Raw genomic sequence first — 11,670 nt, 5'->3', positions numbered from 1 at the left:
CGTTCTACGTTCTAAATTGCAATGACCAAAGTGGAAAATAACTTGATAATTTTGGCATGAACGTAATGACACAGGGTTATCTTGTGATCATGCAAATTGGGAAGAAATCAGTTTGTCCTTCCCATCAACAAGACTAGCAGCACCAAAGTTTCCAATTTTCTCATTGATTTCAAATCCATCAACTAATCTTTTTTATGACCCACAAGTGATGCCTGTGAATCAATGGTGAATCAGATTCAGAGATCTAAAAGTTGGGTTTCAAGAAGTTGCTAAAGGTTGGTGGGAACGGTTTAGAGGGAGGAGGAAGACTAGAAAAGAGAAAATGGGCGGTGGATTTGAAATTTTTAAAGAAAATCATTTTCGCGATATGCATATGATGTGTTATATTTTTATCTGACATAGATAGTTAATGGAGGAACACTCAAGGTTAGAGGGGTCTAAAACACTAGTTTTGAATACGTACCAAGTGTTTAAACCAAATCTCGTGACGTTGTCTGAGACTGGATCACAATCTTGTGTAACTACAGATGGTTATTGGTTTGATATAAATACCGAATGCAAATAAGTATTTCTCAATTCACCCTGTTATCTCTAAGTGAACGGATAGGATCATTTAGTTTTACTTGTTCTCATTGTCCATAATCTTGATGGTTCGAGAACTTAGTTTATACAAGAAGATTGAAAGACAGTCATCGTCTCAAAAAAATGTAAAGAAAGTCTGATTTGACTGAAAAAACATAAAGAGCTGCATAAAATTTATTAAAACAGGACCCATGAGAAAATGTTGAGTAACATGCAAAGATGAGTTGAAATTTGATATGATTAGTTGTGGCTGTACGGGCAGTGTTGAGTGGTGGTATTATCATCATGGCCTTGTTGCTCAATGTTAGACTCAGAAATAGGTGGTCCCTTGAGTAGTCCCGCAAAAAGTTCTGCTGGATCATAGTATATCTCCACGTCCTCTGCTCTTAGAGTTTCATCAACCTGCCAATATATAGAAAAACAATTTATTAAACCAACAAAGTTTTATATAATAGACTTAAAAAAAAAGTTTTAATCTAATAGAAGTGAACAAACTCTTTTCTTCATATTGGAGACCCGAAATCCCCAAAATTACGCCCAATGATCTTGGGAATGGGTGGTCGTGAATCTTGTGGTCAGAAATTAAAGATATATGTAATGCGTTAAAATCTTTCTTTAAATGTTGTGATCTTAAACATACTTAGGATGATGAAAGTAAAGAGTTACTAAATATAAAAAATGACACTTTTTTAAAAAAGAAACAGATTAAAAAGGAAAGTAAAACCCAATGTGAAACGGAGAGAATATGCTTATATTATAAGCAAGAAGAGATATGCAAATTTAAGATTCTTTTCATTTTTAAACGTGCTGGAACGTCGACCACAAATGAAGGATGGCCAAGCCCCGTTTTCCAGGATTAGGATATTCTATTATGAGCTTTTGTCCCAAGTTAAATTAAACACTATAAAACGAAACGGACTGTGCAATAGTTCATTTATTTTCGATAAGATACGTTTTCAAAAACAAATGTCTAACTAGAAGAATATAGAGAGAACATGAGAACATGTGCCTTGGGGAGGGGAGTTGGAAATGAATGAGAGATGAACAGTTCGATATTGAAATTTAAATTGAATCCAAGATAGGATACGTGTTCGATTTAGACCATGAATGGTGTCATAGTTTAAAATCACTCAAATATGTTTGGTACATGTCAGCTATCAAGTGGAGTTGATTAATGTTGTGCTTTTCATAGAACACCCAAGCATAGTCATTATCTTATGTGTCCATATAATACCTTTCTATGTCAGAGATCCCATCATCTACTGTACTGCCAAACATCATGGTGTCATGCTGACAAACTTGATGCCACTAAGTACGGGTGTCTTCCATACGGAGGCAAATGTGTTTCACCAATTTGAAAAATAGATGAATTTCTTATTTATCTTTTAATATTTGGTAAATAAAAAATATTATTTTAAAAGTAATTATTTTCTCTATTTCAAAATATTTGTCTGATTTTAGTTTGGCATAAAGGTTAAAAAAGTAGAGGATTTTTTTGAATCTTGTGGTCTTAAATTAAAGATGTGTAGAATGTACCAAAATGTATTTTAATCTTATGGTCTTAAACATGCTATTTGAAAAGTTGAAATTAAAAAATTGCCAAAAAAAAAAAGACATTCTTTTTTAAATTGAATAAAAAAAAAAGTAAGACAAACACTTTGAAATAGAAGAAGTATATATATTATCTAGGCAAATACTATGCGGAATAGAGGTGGGCATAGGTGTTAGGGGTCGTGGGTGATGGCTATGGTGTGATGAGTACGAGGGTACGGAGGAATAAATCAATATCTAATGATACTATAAACCATTATTTCCGTACTTTGATAAGAGATTTGAACTGCATCCTAACATAGTTTTTTAACTCCTTTTATTATTACACTATAATATATCCTTCTCAAATGTCCCGGCAGTTCAAAAACTCAAATATAGACAAAATAATTGTATTTTAATTCTATCTGCACAATATAATTTTCAACGGATTGGATTTAATTGAATCCCCTCCTCAATGGGTAGCTCCGCCCTTGCTTTTGCCTATTAACATTATACTAAATTTTACACTATTAGTGCAATTTAATTTGTTATAAAAAATTTATTTTCCTTACTTTCACGATCAAATTCTAGTTACTATAGTAATTACCTGCAAATTATCTAATACTATAGAAAAATTTAATTACACTATTCAGTGTAGAGTCAGTTCTCTCTATAACTGTCATCCTCTATAATAACTTTTAGGCCAAAAATATTGGGACAAACAGCGTCATTATAGAATGGTTTGGCTGTGTAATGTAGTTAAATTCAAGTTCTAAGGATACATTAGGCATGTGTTAAAAATTCTTCAGTCGTCCTTAAATTTCGTATCCAATGAAATACAGGCTAGGGGCGGACCTATGTGTTAATTTTTGGGGCTCGAGGACCCATTAAGCGTGGTGGATACTCTATGTAGGCATATATAAAATATTGAAGTTTTGGTATAAAATAATAAATAGCACTCATGAAGCAATAAAAGATGTTGGTGCTCTGGTTAAAAGGTTGTATGCTTTAGGCTAAGCCATAGAGGAGCTGAGTTTGAATCCTACTCAAAGCAATATAGTTTTTGTTGATTTTAAGGTGAGCACCCAGGACCATTGAATCCTGGGTCCGCCACTGATGAAATACTGCCGAATTAAATAAAACGAAAATGATATATAAGAGGGAAAGAGAGGAGAGACCTTCATTATTCCAACGCCATGCATAGAAGCCGGACCATCTCACGCAAGTAGGTGTACGTGTCCTTTAAAAGTCCTTCAAAGAAACCCCAGTGCCTGAATTTGTATGTCACAACAGGTGGCCCTGTATATAGGGTGGTAAAATTAGTCCATGAAAACATAATTCGTCCAATTCGTTCAGTTATTAGCTAAGTTCGTTTCACCCGTCCAATTCAATCCATCTAAAAATTAAACTGATATATAATCCAAATTTCCATATGAGAAACCTTATCAAAATATTTCTAAAATACATATAATTGATATAACATTGTCATAATAAAGAACTTTTTATTTACTAGATACTTAAAAAATTATAAAAGAACAAAGATTGAAAGTAAAACCTAGTAAGAGTTGAACGTATTCGATTATGACCCACTTTTTGGTGGGCAATTCGCAGAATTGCCCTTCGTTTGGGGTGGTCTTTAAATTTTGCCCCTCATATTTGAAATCTTTAAATTTTGTCCTTCGCCTAAAAACCCATAGGTTCCAGGTTCGAATTTCCGCTCAGTCAAAAATTTTAAAAAAATTCGCAAGGCAAGTTTAAATTTCGCTATGCCCCCCAACGACATACACTTGTGAAGGAATTACCAAAGTTATGCCGGACCAAAGATACTTTATGCCTTATGGCGGACTTAGCATAAGTATGCGGTCCCATAACTTTGATAATTCCTTCACAAAGTTATGCCGGTCCGCATAAAAGTTTGCCCATTAAAAGTATGCCCCCGTCTAAGATAACTTTGTGAAGGAATTATCAAAGTTATGGGACCCAAAGCATACTTATGCCAAGTCCGCCCATAAGGCACGTATCCCCGTCCTTGCAAGAGCATAAAATATGTAATTCCTTAACAAAAGTATCCGGTCCAAGATACACGCGATCCAAACCTTATCTTGCGATTTTTTTTTTAATTTATGTGAGCGGGGTTCGAACTCGAACCTCATTATTTCGTAGCGAAAGCTCAAAGTTGCAATGCGAAGGGCAAAAATTAAAGACCAAGAATATGAGGGGCATAATTTAAAGACCACAAATATGAGCAAAATTTAAAACCATTCAAAAGAAGGGCACTCCGCGCAAAAAAATGCTTTTTGGTTCATTTTAGCCCAACTTATTTCAGCCAAACTAACTCATAGGAAAATTTCAATAATATACAATCCAGCATAAAATATTACATCCACATAGCTATATTTTTAATTTATATCCGCATAGACAACATTTTTTTTTTTGCAACTTTGTTTATACACACGATATACAATATTATACACTTATTGTAGACAATGTATAAACCTTGTATAAAAGTGCATAATAATGTATATAAGGGCTATTTCGGGTAATATTAGAAATATGGGCCATTTCGGGTAAATATTTTCTCCAGATAGACAGAGTGTTATTTTCCCTTAACGCATTTCACCCTACCTGTATACACGTTGATCACTTCCCAGGCGAATCCTCTTGGAAAAGCTGATCGAAAAGCATCATGAGATGATTCAAAAGTCTCTTCATCTGCTTTGTAGTATTTGAATTCATTTGGCACTGAACTCTTCAATAAAGCATTGTAACTTCCTAGTTTTAAAGTCTCTTCGGCTGATAGTCCCTCTCTTCCTGTTAATTAAGTAGCAACATAAAATAACTAAATCAGAGTCCGTTCGGGTTAACTGATTATAAATAGCTGATAAATTGTAGGTTTAATGCATAGATAGACACTTAAACTTGCTCTTTACTGTCAGTTGAACACTCTAACTTACAAAACGATCATCTAAACACCTCAACTCGTTTCCACTGTATCAGTTGAACACTCCAACTTACAAAATGATCATCTAGACACCTTCAAAATTTATGTTCCACGTCAGCGTCGGGTGTCCACGAGACACGTGAGGACGAATTGAGGTGTGTAGATGTGCATTTTCAAATTGGACGGGATAAATAGAAATGCTTAGGAAAAAATAATGGCAGTAGATCGGAGGGTGTCTGGCGAGATTTTGGAGTATTAAAAATTGATAACAATACTGTTCAAATTTAATTGAAACAAGTAATATGAAATTAAAAGTAAGACATTTATAATGAAAATAACTTCTGTCAATAAGTGAGGAAAGTTATTTCTCCTTTGATGGAAAATGCTTTATTTGAAATAGAAGTTACTAGTTTTATTATATAAAAAGAAATAGTTTTTTAAAAATGACTTTATACCAACAACATATACTAGCTAGTGTATCTTGGTTCTTGAACCATCTTAAATCTTAATCAAGAATGTTTTGCGTGGGAAGTTTTATTTAAAAGGAAAAGAAACGTATTAATTTATGTTTATGTTAACAAAAAGATTGGGTTTTACTTATTATAAAATAAAATTTCACGCCTTCTCCATCTAATTCAAGTGAATTGTTTTCTAGATTAATCGCCAGTTTGGTGACACGTGGAAGCGGATCAATGCCACAAGTCGACAATAGAGGGATTTAGGGCAAAGATATGCAGCTCTTGAATGCAATATGATATCATCAAATCTAGAATTTTGTAAGTTTTAAGTCCCTATCTTCTAACAAATAAATTTCTACTATATAGAAACATGAGTTTCTACATAGGATCGTCGTCCACCCCAGGGGACCCACGATCCTATATAGTATAGTAGAAAATCTAAAAGCCCACTCTTCTATAATTTTAAAACATAAATAAGGGCTCACTCTTCTATAATAGTAGAAATAAAAAAAAAAAATTAAGCTGAGTCTACGTGAAGAAGTACGAGACAATTGCAACAAAAAAAAATAGGACATTTAGATAATGATAATAAGTTCAGAAAATGGTAAAGGTACGCCTAGAGAAAATTTAAAGAAGAGAAATTAAAAAAAAAAGATATAACGATTTAAATTGAACACAAAAACCGCTAAAGAAGTCATAAAACCAAAATATTTAAAACTTATACCTTTGGGTTAAGTTTAGACACATACGTCTCACACAAATAATGAGGAATAACATCAAGAAGACGAAATATAAACGGTCTTCTATAATAGTAAATTATAAAATAAAAAAAATTAAGGTGGGGCCCACTCTTCTATGATAGTAGAAAAAAATAAATTTAAGGTGGGGCCCACTCTTTTATAGTAGTAGAGATAAAAAAAATTAAGGTGGAGTCCACGTGAAGAATTAGGAGACAATTGCAAAAAAAAAAAAAAAAAAAGGTGGGGCTCACGTGAAGATGTAGAAGACAATTGCCAAAAAAAAAAAAATTAAGGTTGGGTCCACGTGAAGAAGTAGGAGAAAATTAAGGTGGGGCCCACGTAAAGAATTAGGAGCAAATTAAGGTGGGGTCCACGTGAAGACTTAGGAGACAATTGTTAAAAAAAAAAAAAATTAAGGTGGGGTCCACGTGAAGAAGAAGGGGAAAATTGCAACCAAAAAAATAAAATAAAATAGGACATTTGAATAATGAGAATTAGTTCAGAAGATGGTAAAGGTACGCTTAGAGAAAATTTAAAGAAGAGAAATTTAGGAAAAAAATAACAATTTAAATTGAACACATAAACCGCTACAGAAGTCATAAAACCAAAAGATTTAAACTTATACTTTTGGGTATAAGTTTAGACACATACGTCTCACACAAATAATGAGGAATAACATCAAGAAGGCGAAATATAAACGGTCAAGAAACGTATACACATATTTTCTTAAAATGATGAAGTTGGTCTATACTTAAAAATTTAAGCATACAAAACAGATGCATTGACATATGAAAGTCAGCTTATAGTAGAAAGAGATGATGGCATGAAACTCGGTAGGAGAAGGTGTATTTCAAATCTTTCAATTGGAGAACCAAACCAGAAAAGTCATAAATGGGAGAAACAGACTAAATAAAATAATTTATTGATATTTTCAGTTAATTGAATTATAATACTTTTTACACTAAAAATTTCATTATTATATTACAAAAAGGTACTCTCTCTGTCCTAATTTATGTGACATAATTTGATTAAGCACGAAGTTTAGAAAAGAAAGGAAAGATCTTTGAAACTTGTGGTCTAAAATAAGTTATAGATATTTGTGTGGATTTAAATCATTTCATTAAAGGTAAAAGGAGAAGTTTCAAATTAAATGATTTCTAAACATAAAAATATATCATTCTTTTTTAGATAGATTAAAAAAAATATAGATCTATTTTTTTCAAGTTGCATTCAATGCAAAGACGAGCTTTCATCATCTAGTATAGATATATGCAAGAGTCTCACTATTTTGGCGAGTATTCGTCACTTCCTTAGCGTTTTAAAGATTTTAAAATTATGTAAAAGATTTGAATAATTTATATATATATATATATATATATATATATATATATATAAAATAAATAAGTGGTTATAAAAAAAAGTAAATATGCTTAATAGACTGAGATCTAAATGGTACTTCATCCGTCCTTATGATACGCTATTCATTTTTCCGGAATCAATTTGTCTATCTTTGAAACTAAATTGAATTAGATCAACTAAATATTTTAAAATTAAAATTAAAAAAATATAAGAAAAATATTATACATTGCAATTTTTCTCATATCATACAATGACAAAAAATATTCTAAAATGTTGGACAAAGTTTACATAATTTGAATCTCGACAAGCGAAAAATGCCACAGATTGTGACAAATAGAGTGATATTCCTTCGTTTCATTTTATTTGGCCCTTATACTAAAAATAGATTTTTCTTTTTACTTATCCATTTTAGCAAATCAAGATAATTTTTTTTTCCAATACTACCCTTATCATTAAATAACTACATAAGATACTAGTAGTCAAATTTAGATTTTCTCCAAAGTTTAACAAGATTAGTTTAGCAAAATATACTCCTAATAAATACTACACGAACCAAATAAAATGAAATTGAGGGAGTAATATTCCAGTGGGCTTGATTATTGTAAGCTTTACCATTAACAAAGAGCTTGAATTTTTCAGGATTAATGGTCCTAAAGTCCTTTGCACGAGTCTTGTGAGAAAGCTCCATTTCCCATGACTTTATAGCATTTTGTACTGTTTCCTCCAGAGACCCTTCTGGCCAAACCTTCAAAACCATGAAATCAACATATTATAATTCAATTAATAAACGGTTATTGAAATTGCTGGAAATAGTTATTGTGTCAGGTTCACCCATAAAGGTTAATTAGCCCGTTGAGTCATTAGTTTGTCCTCCTCCAAATCCCTATATATAACGTAAATTTACCATTATGTTTGTCGGAAAATACAATATTTTCCGTCATATATGACACGGCTGGGGTTTACAACGGAAAAACGCTTTGTATTTTCTAGAAGATGCCTAACCGTGGACAAAGAGAATTTATCCGCTCCATGATGTTTACCAAAGACCGGGTGACACGAGTTGGGGTAACTACATATCCGCTTTTACCAAGGAGAAACTCGTAAGTTTTCTAAACTAATATTTATATGGTTAATTACAACAGATATAAACAGAAAGAATTGTATGATCAAGAATAAAGATGATGTGGATATTACACAAACCTTGGTTCTTCCTTGTTCAAAGAGATCATTTACAGCGTCATAAATGGGAGGGGCACCATGTCTCCACTCGATGGTTCCTGCAGCAGCATGATCTTCATGCAGGAATTGCCTGTACTTATCACTTGCCATTTGAATCGTTTCCTTCTCACTTGCCATGTTTCAACTACTTAAAAAGTTTGTTAACAATTTTCTCTCTCTCTCTCTCTCTCTAAGCTTATTGATTTGGTGAATTCCACTTTGTGTGGCTATGCCTTTTTTATAGATGAAATTTGGTTATACTTTCTCCGTCTCAAATTAACAATCATTTTAGCTTAAAAATATCGTCCTAAACTAATTGTCACATGAACAATTGTTTCCAACTATACTCGTAATCGCATAGTATGTAAGAGGAAGAAATTAATCTACTTTTATTAAATATGGATAACTGTAAACTATACCTTGTGTTTATTATTCTTTATAATAGTGTAAAAAGAGCTAAAGCAGCACTTAAAATGGTACGGAGGAGTATATCTTAACTAATTATATTGCATTGAGGTATTTAAAAACTAATTAATTTGATTTTTCGTATAAAGTAGATAGGGGAAATATAATGATTTTTATTTGGTCCATTAGGAAATTATAATGTCAATAATTATCAAGCTGACACGCAGTTTGACAAATAATTGATGAATGAGAAACTATTTTATGTTCTATATAGTAAAAATTTAAAGGAACTCTAATTAGTGGAGAATTGAATGGTAACAAAAGATATTTTTTTAATTAAAAAGAAGGTACTACAATACTAGACGAATTGTATAACATAAGAAATGATAATGACATGGTGTTTTGTTATATAAGGTCATGTAATAATGAAAATTTGTAGGCCAAGTTTATACTGAAGCAAGTCCGTTTCAGCTCAGAAGGAATTAGATAAGTAATAATATTAGCTTAGTTAAGTTTTCGAAATTTTTTAGAGAAGTAACTTTAAGGAAAAAATTGTTTTTTGTCAGAGTTCTCAAAAAATCTTTAAGGCATCTATTAAAACCTCAAAAAGAATGAGAACTTTTCTGAAAACCATCTAAAGATTTCCATAATACTAATTAAGGGGTCGTTTGGTTACTAGTTTGGAAGGGAATCATTCATGAATCCAAATTAATATAGCCAATATCATGTTTGGTAGCTTTTTGATTGCTTTGTATAAAGTTCAGTAACACATCAAGTACGTTGTTTGGTTATCATTTTATAATCTCATACATAAATAAAATATGTATAATTCATAGATTTGACGGGAAGTATGAAAAAAGGGAAATTAGCAGGAACTCACATTTAGATGTACAACTTTTGTAGCTTTTGCTTTTTAAAATTTATTTTTAGAGTTTGGTGTAATTTTTTGAGGTGTAATTTTTTTTTTTTTTATATCTTTTTAAAATTTATTTCTAGTGTAACTTTATGTGTGTTGCATATTTTAGGATTTGATGAGACTTTGTTGGTGTTTATAGTTAAGCCTTTTTTTTTTTCACTGTTCCCGTCAAATCTAACATACAGATTCGTAGGAGACTAAAAGTGTTACCATTCGAAAAACCTAAAGAACCAAAATTGTTAAGTGCATACTTAAGGGATTTGTTTTGAACCTACATTCAAACACAAGGGACCATTTTTGTCATTTTCTCTTAAAAATAAGATATGGTTTTAAGCCAAAAGATCCATTTTAGTTAAACATGAAGGAAAATCCTGACATGGAAAATGTTGATATTTGGTCTGATAGTTTTACATAGAGTTTTGCACAAATCAATATTCAGTCTGCTGTTCCATTTTCCAAACAGGCTTTGTGGTTAAACCAGATGATCAGTTCTGCACAGAAATGTTAACTTTAGCTCTTGCTGATGAAAGCCGCCATGGAATTGACCCGATAGTTGGATCTCGTTCTGGTGGTCTATTTATCTAATGTGGAACCCGAGGAAGAGAATTTTCTGGTAATGTTATTAATTCATGATGATCAAAAGGTTAGGAAAAAAATCTAAAAGATATACTTTTATGTTGTTGTATCATAGACGAGTAGGAGCAGTAGAAGTTTGTATCTGCAGCTAGTTCTAGCAGTTGAAACCTGTATAATGACTGTACCAGGTATCACGATTTTTTTATACACAATATGATGCATTTTTTTTTTAAATCTTCCATTCTTGTTAAAATGGCTAAATAGACAACATGTAATTGCATGAGATTGTGTTCTCGACCCCTCAGCTTCACGAGGTTTCATTTAGGCACATATAACATGTTAAAAGATGTTTTTTGAACCCGTCGTTGAGCAAGCTTATGTGCCATTGATTTAATTGAGTTGGACTAAGTGCGTTAGGTACGAGTGAAAAGGGTTTGCTTCAAAATAATGAAACTTGTCGTTCTAACTTTCCAATGGAGTGGAAATGGAACTACAACAACTGAATCTTGAGACGGTAAAGTTTCATTCTACGTTCTAAATTGCAATGACCAAAGTGGAAAATAACTTGATAATTTTGGCATGAACGTAATAACACAGGGTTATCTTGTGATCATGCAAATTGGGAAGAAATCAGTTTGTCCTTCCCATCCACAAGATTAGCAGCATCAAAGTTTCCAATTTTCTCATTGATTTCAAATCCATCAACTAATCTTTTTTATGACCCACAATTGATGCCTGTGAATCAATGGTGAATCAGATTCAGAGATCTAAAAGTTGGGTTTCAAGAAGTTGCTAAAGGTTGGTGGGAACGGTTTAGAGGGAGGAAGAAGACTAGAAAAGAGGAAATGGGCGGTGGATTTGGAAGTTTTAAAGAAAATTATTTTCGCGATATGCATATGATGCTGTGTTATATTTTTATCTGACATAGATAATGATTTGAGGAAC

The 11,670-nt window shown here is 32.2% G+C and overlaps 1 pseudogene; it reads right to left on the bottom strand.

The window, feature by feature from the left end:
- Nucleotides 1-580: 580 nt before the first annotated feature.
- Nucleotides 581-9,285, bottom strand: LOC132031308 (pathogen-related protein-like; annotated as a pseudogene).
- Nucleotides 9,286-11,670: the final 2,385 nt, after the last annotated feature.

The sequence above is a fragment of the Lycium ferocissimum genome, chromosome 9, assembly GCF_029784015.1.
Source record: "Lycium ferocissimum isolate CSIRO_LF1 chromosome 9, AGI_CSIRO_Lferr_CH_V1, whole genome shotgun sequence".
NCBI classification, from domain to species: domain Eukaryota; kingdom Viridiplantae; phylum Streptophyta; class Magnoliopsida; order Solanales; family Solanaceae; genus Lycium; species Lycium ferocissimum.
The sequence above is the reverse complement of the archived record's forward strand: the minus strand, read 5'-3'. Positions and strand labels throughout refer to the sequence as shown.